Here is a 7,161-nt window from a genome sequence, read left to right on the forward strand (position 1 = left end):
CCCCAGGCCTTGACCACCTGATGCCCTGGTTGGTGATCTTGTCCCACCCCACCCCGGGTACACCATCCCTCCCATGGCCAGACCTCTGCCATCCCTCCTTAACCTTCTGCCCTGGACTCCTCGGCCCCACAGGGTGAGAGCTGCCCTGGTGGTCCAGGTGCCGCTGGGCACAGCCCAAGGCCCTGATTTCCTCACTCCTGGGCCCATCACCTGCTTTCAGGGTCCAGCTTGGCAGGCGCCCAGGGCCCAGCCTCCTGCATTGTTCCTGAAACAGGCCCACAGCTTGGTGTCCTCATGATTTTTTCATGGCAGAGCTCTCCGCTGCCCCGCAGTTCCACTTACACGGGCGGGCGGGGGCCTAGGTTGGTTTACTGGAGGCCTGCTGGCGGTTTAGGGTGACAGCTCCCCTCAGCAGGGCAGAAGGGAGAGGGCACCGACATCTCAGACTGCACCGTGTGGGCAAACACTGGGGGTGCCCGGCCTGTTCCACATGAAACAAACACTGGGGTTGCCTGGCCTGCTCCATCCACCACTATCTCTCAAGATCCCTCACCTCCCCCACCGACCCCTCCTCCCAAGACCCTCATCTACACACACACACACACACACACACACTCACACACATGTACATGCACCCACACACACACCATCTTGGCAGTTCCACTTTAAGCAGAGACCTATAGGCTGGGCTGGGGAGACCCCCACTTGGGGCTGTCAGGGTATGAAGTTGGTGAATCTCCTGGCTTTTGTCTGTTGTAAAGCCTGTGTGTGGGGGGGCTGCTGGGGAGAGGGGGAGACGAGGGCTATATCTGGCAGGAGAGGGGAGGGAGAGACCAGAGGCCTCTGGGCTCCAGCAAGGCCAAAAGTTTCCAAAGGGACCATAAGGACAGGATTGAGGGCAATGGCCACAGGGCGATCTTCCAGCACCTACATCTCAGGACTTTGCACATTCTTGGGATAAGAGGAGCACTCACATTGTCTGAGTGAGTCCCGGCTACATGGGACTGAGTGAGGAACAGGTCAGCTTCATCAAAATATGACTACTTACTGCCCACCTGGGCTTCAGGACACACCGGTGGCCAAGGTGTGTCAATACTTGGCACGGACAGTCAGGAGCTCACAATTCTGCAGGTGACCATAGAAGCCTCTGCCCAGACTCTGCCTGAGTGCACCCTTACACAAAAACACACAGAGATGCCTGCACCCAGACACACACACAGACACTCAGTTCAGTTCAGTTCAGTCACTCAGTCGTGTCCGAATCTTTGTGACCCCATGGACTGCAGCATGCCAGGCTTCCCTGTCCATCACCAACTCCCAGAGCTTGCTCAGACTCATGTCCATTGAGTTGGTGATGCCATCCAACCATCTCATCCTCTGTCATTCCCTTCTCCTCCCACCTTCAATCTTTCCCAGCATCAGGGTCTTTTCAAATGAGTCAGTTCTTCGCATCAGGTGGCCAAAGTATTGGAGTTTCAGCTTCAGCATCAGTCCTTCCAATAAATATTCAGGACTGATTTCCTTTAGGTTAGACTGGTTGGATCTCCCTGAAGTCCAAGGGACTCTCAAGAGTCTTCTCCAAAACCACAGTTCAAAAGCATCAATTCTTTGGCACTCAGCTTTCTTTATAGTCCAACTCTCACATCCATACATGACTACTGGAAAAACCATAGCTTCGACTAGATGGACCTTTGTTGGCAAAGTAATGTCTCTGCTTTTTAATATGCTGTCTAGGTTGGTCATAGCTTTTCTTCCAGGAGCAAGCGTCTTTTAATTTCATGGCTGTAGTCACCATCTGCAGTGATTTTGGAGCCCCAAAAATAAAGTCTCTGTTTCCATTGTTTCCCCATCTATTTGCCATGAAGTGATGGGACTGGATGCCATGATCTTAGTTTTTTGAATGTTGAGTTTTAAACCAGCTTTTTCACTCTCCTCTTTCACTTTCATCAAGAGGCTCTTTTTGTTCTTCTTCGCTTTCTGCCATAAGAATGGTGTCATCTGTGTATCTAAGGTTATTGATATTTCTCCCGGCAATCTTGATTCCAGCTTGTGCTTCATCTAGCCCAGCATTTCTCATGATGTACTCTGCATATAAGTTAAATAAGCAGCGTGACAATATACAGCTTTGACATACTTCTTTCCCGATTTGGAACCAGTCTGTTGTTCCATGTTTGGTTCTAACTGTTGCTTCTTGACCTAAATACAGATTTCTCAGGAGGCAGGTCAGGTGGTCTGGTATTCCCATCTCTTGAAGAATTTCCCAGTTTGTTGTGATCCACACTGTCAAAGGCTTTGGCAGAGTCAACAAAGCAGAAGTAGATGCTTTTCTAGAACTCTCTTGCTTTTTTGATGATCCAAGGGATGTTGGCAATTTGATCTCTGGTTCCTCTGCCTTTTCTAAATCCAGCTTGAACATCTGGAAGTTCACGGTTCACACACAGTTGAAGCCTGGCTTGGAGAAATTTAAGCATTACTTTGCTAGTGTGTGAGATGAGTGCAGTTGTGTGGTAGTTTGAACATTCTTTGGCATTGCCTTTCTTTGGGACTGGAATGAAAATTTACCTTTTCCAGTCCTGTGGTCACTGCTGAGTTTTCCAAATTCGTTAGCATATTGAGTGCAACACTTTCACAGCATCATCTTTTAGGATTTAGAATAGCTCAACTGGAATTCTATTACCTCCACTACCTTTGTTGGTAGTGATGCTTCCTAAAGCCCACTTGACTTCACATTCCAGGATGTCTGACTCTAGGTGACTGATCACACCACTGTGGTTATCTGGGTCATGAAGATCTTTTTTGTATAGTTCTTCTGTGAATTCTTGCCACATCTTTGTAATATCTTCTGCTTCTGTTTAGGTCCATACCATTTCTGTCCTTTATTGTGCCCATCTTTGCATGAAATGTTCCACTGGTATCTCTAATCTTCTTGAAGAGATCTCTAGACGTTTCCTTTCTATTGTTTCCCTCTATTTCTTTGCCTTGATCACTGAGGAAGGCTTTCTTATCTCTCCTTGCTATTCTTTGGAACTCTGCATTCAGATGGGTGTATCTTTCCTTTTCTTCTTTGCCTTTAGCTTCTCTTCTTTTCTCAGCCAAACACCCATGCCAAGGCCAAATCTATCTGCAGAAGCTCAGGCCATCATGAAAGAATCAGACACTTCATGTCCAACAATCACAGGCACTTATTAAGTACCTACTGTGTGCCAGAAACCTTGCTGGAGATCCAAAAAGGACTAAACTACGTCTCTTACTTCTGGGCCAAAACAGAAATAGTTCACTGCCTTGTCCTACAGTCAAGAAGGCTCTGCACATGGGCACCTTCGTCAAATGGCTCCCATGGGGACCATGCCATGCCACTCAGCTCGAGGCATTAGTGCTGGTCTGCTTCTGATAAAAATCTTCTCACCTATAGGTGATGCTATAAATGGTACAGAGAATAGGAGTGAGGCCCTGGGGACTAAGTGTGTCATAAGTTAGGATAACTAAATGCAATACAGATCCTGGATTAGGTCAGGAAAAAATTTTGTGTAGGACATTATTGGGACAACTGTCATCACTGAAATTTAGATTGCAGATTAGATGAACTGTCCTATTGATGTGAAACTGCCTGATTTTGGCTACTGTACTGTGGTTATATAAGACAATGTCCCTGTTCTTAGGAAAAAGACACTGAAATATTAAGGAGTAAAGGTCAGAATGTCCGAGACCAACTCCCAAATGGTTTAGAAATTAAAAGAGAAAAACAAAAAGAAAATAAGACAAGTGTGACAAATGGTAAAAAAAAAAAAATTAGCAAGTCTGAAAGGGTCTCAAAAAATTTTTTCTTAAACCATAATAACTAAATTTAAATCCACTGTAGGGACTTCCCTGGAGGTTCAGTGGTTAAGAAATTCACGCTTCCACTGCAGGGGGCATGGGTTCAATCCCTGGTCAGGGAACTAAGATCCACATGCTGCACAGTGTAACTAAAATAAATAAATAAAATTAAATTCCACTGCAGGGTCAGAAGCAGTCAAAAAATATTACAGAAAGTTAAAAAATAAAGAGATAGAAGAAAAATAGGACTATTAAAAGATTCAACCAGGAGGTATGGCTGGCCTATTAATAGAAAACCCCAAATGAAAGAACGGAAAAAAACAAAACAGAAAAAAAAAAAACAAAACAGGAAAGAGGGAAAATATGAAAGAAATAACATGAGAAAATTCCCAAGAACTGAAGGACATTGAGGGTCTAGGGCTTAGTAATGGCCAAGACAAGAATGAGAAGTCTTCAGTACCAGTACCCCAGAAATCTCAGATCAGCTAGAAAAAAAGGGGAAAGCCTAAACTCTTGTGCATGCATGCTAAGCTACTTGAGTCCTGTCCTACTCTTTGCTACCCACCAGACTCCCAGGCTCCTCTGTTCATGGGATTCTCCAAGCAAGAACACTGGAGTGGGTTGCCATGCCCTCCTCCAGGGGATCTTCCTGACCCAGGGATCGAACCCACGTTTTTTAGTCTCCTGAATTGGCGGGGAGGTTCTTTACCACTAGTGCCACCTGGGAAGCCCAACAAACTCTTGTGGAAAAACACAAAAAACCATGGACCCTGGGTTGGGACTCAAATGACAACCATATCCCAAGAGCAGTAGTGGGAAGAGCCAGGGGATCAAGCCTTCAAAGCCTGAGGGAACATAGCACTTCCCTCGCCGTCCAGTGGAAAAGAGTCCATCCTTTCACACAGAGGGCGCGGGCTTTATCCCTAGTCAGAGAACTAGGGCTTCCCAGGTGGTAAAGTAGTAAAGAACCCGCTTGCCAATACAGGAGATGTAAGAGATGCGGGTTCGATCCCTGGTTCGGGAAGATCCCCTGGAGGAGGTCATGGCAAACCACTGTAGTATTATAGGGCTTCCCTTGTGGCTCAGGTGGTAAAGAATCTGCCTGCAATATAGGAGACCTGGATTTAATCTCTGGATTGGGAAGATCCCCTGCAGAAGAGAATGGCAACCCACTCCAGTATTCTTGCCTGGAGAATTCCATGGACAGAGGAGCCTGGCGGACTACAGTCCGTGGGGTTACAAAGAATCAGACACGACTGAGCAACTAACAGGGAAATAAGATCCTGCATGCTGAGCATTCATCCAAAAAATCTGAGGGAACATTTTCATCTTGAAACTCCCTCCCTTGTTCCCAGGTAGGTAAGACACAGGCACCTGCAGATATGCCAACTTGCTCCTACTTACAGGCCCCAGGCCTGCCCCTTCCCAGCCCCACACTCAGTCTGTGTCTGGGCAAAGTAGGGAAGAAAATGCTGTGGGCAGGAGCGGGTCTGTGAGCCTGCTCAGTACTGCTAACCTTGGCTGGCTCCTGTGGGTCAGGGCTGTACCGGGGGGCTGGCTCCCTGAGACAATTCACTCACACAGGCCCTGGTGGACACACAGGTAGGGTGACTCACCTGTCACCCAGGGAGGCAGAGGTGCCGCTCTGGCCACCTGCCCATGGGCATCCTCTGTCCTTCCCCAGGAATGACCTGACCCCAACCTGGCTCTCTCTGCCCCCCACCTATCGACTTTCAGGGAGACCTCATGAGTCTGCCCTCAACTCCCTACCCACCCACCGACCCACCCCAGGGCGTTCTGAGTCTTGCTGTTGCCCTGGCGTGGCACTCCAGGTTCCCTAGAGGCTGCACCTCCACCAGCTCCCACTCCCACCTTCCTGGGGCTAACCCAGCCTCAAATGACCTAGCCCCACCGCTGACAGCCCTTGCGTGGCTTCTGGAGAAGTGGTTTGAACACACACCCCTTCGTACCCCAACCCTGGCCTGCCCATGCCAGCAGGATGTGTGTAGTTGGGGGAGGGGCTCAGAGTCCCACCCCTCCAATCATGCTGTGTGTCCTCAAACCAACCTCAGCCTCTCTGAGCCTCCTCCTTCTCTCTGAACTGGTTATCTACGGCCATCTGCCCAGGTGGCCTAGCTGCTGAAATAACCCAGCATGTCCAGTGAGCAGACAGTATGGCAGCTACCATCTAAACCAGCTGTGTATTCAACAGACACACTCAGGCCCAGGGTCTGCCCTAGCTTCGGGGTCCCTCTGTGGGTGCTGTCTGCTCCCTGAACAGAAGGTACCGGGACACAGGGGTGGGCTGGCTCTGCCTCCTGAGTGGTGGCCCTGGCCCTCCCTTCTGTTGCCCTGGGTGCAGGCTGACCCCAATCCCACCTTGTCTCCCTGCGTCAGTACCGACTGAGGTCACCGGCCACTCCCAAGCCGCTCCCTGTCACCCTCGGGCGGCAGTGACTCAGCGGCCACTGACAGCGACCTCCCCAGCCCGGGTCAATGGCTGCCGGGGTTATGCGGGAGGCCCGGGCCAGCCCGATGGAGGGTTGGGGTGAGGCTGACAGGTGCGGCCCCCAATCGCCGACTCCTCGCCCGACCCGGGGCACTTTAGCCGCGATAGCAGGATCCACCTGGCGGCCCACCCGGGAATGACAGTAGCCCGCCTTAGAGCTGGACGCTCCGGGCCGCCGCGACCAGCCAGAGCGCCATCTCCTGGCCCAAGCCTCCGAACTCGCCGCTTACAGGGGATGACCCGCACCCAGCCGGTGCGTGACGGAGAGAGGTGCGTGTTGCGTGCGGGCACTGCGCACACCTCCCCAGTCTGCACGGCTCTGCAATGCAGTACCCTGCCCGCAACCCGTTGTGGAGATGCGGGTTGAACGGTGAGAGCGAGGCCCCAGATCTGAAACCCGCTAACAAGAGGGGGCGCAGAATGGCCGTGGGTAGCAGGGCGCCCCAGGCTTCCTGTCCCAGTTGGCGCTGCTTCGGCGGCAGCCTCTTCCGCACTCTCTCCGCCGCCCGTTGGACCTAGCTTCTTCCGGGACTCCGGCGCTGACCCCAAAGGGCCCAGGGAAAGCCTGTGCTGCGGCTGGGGTCAGGCTCCAGGAGGTGGAGGCCAGCCGGGGGACGGGGAGGGGCACGCTAGGACTCGAGGCCTGGGACCCGCTCCGGGACCAAATTAGGACAAGTGGCCCTGGGCCCGGCCAGCGAGTCCGGAGTGGGCGGGGCCGAAGTGGGCGGGACTGAACTATATAGGCCCCGCCCCCGGAGTGCGGCTTCCCTGGGAAGTCCGAGCCCGGGAAGGAGGGTGCGGCGAAAGCCCGGGTGACCCGTCCGGAACCGACTCGA

The sequence above is a fragment of the Cervus elaphus genome, chromosome 5 (genome assembly GCF_910594005.1).
Source record: "Cervus elaphus chromosome 5, mCerEla1.1, whole genome shotgun sequence".
NCBI classification, from domain to species: Eukaryota; Metazoa; Chordata; class Mammalia; order Artiodactyla; family Cervidae; genus Cervus; species Cervus elaphus.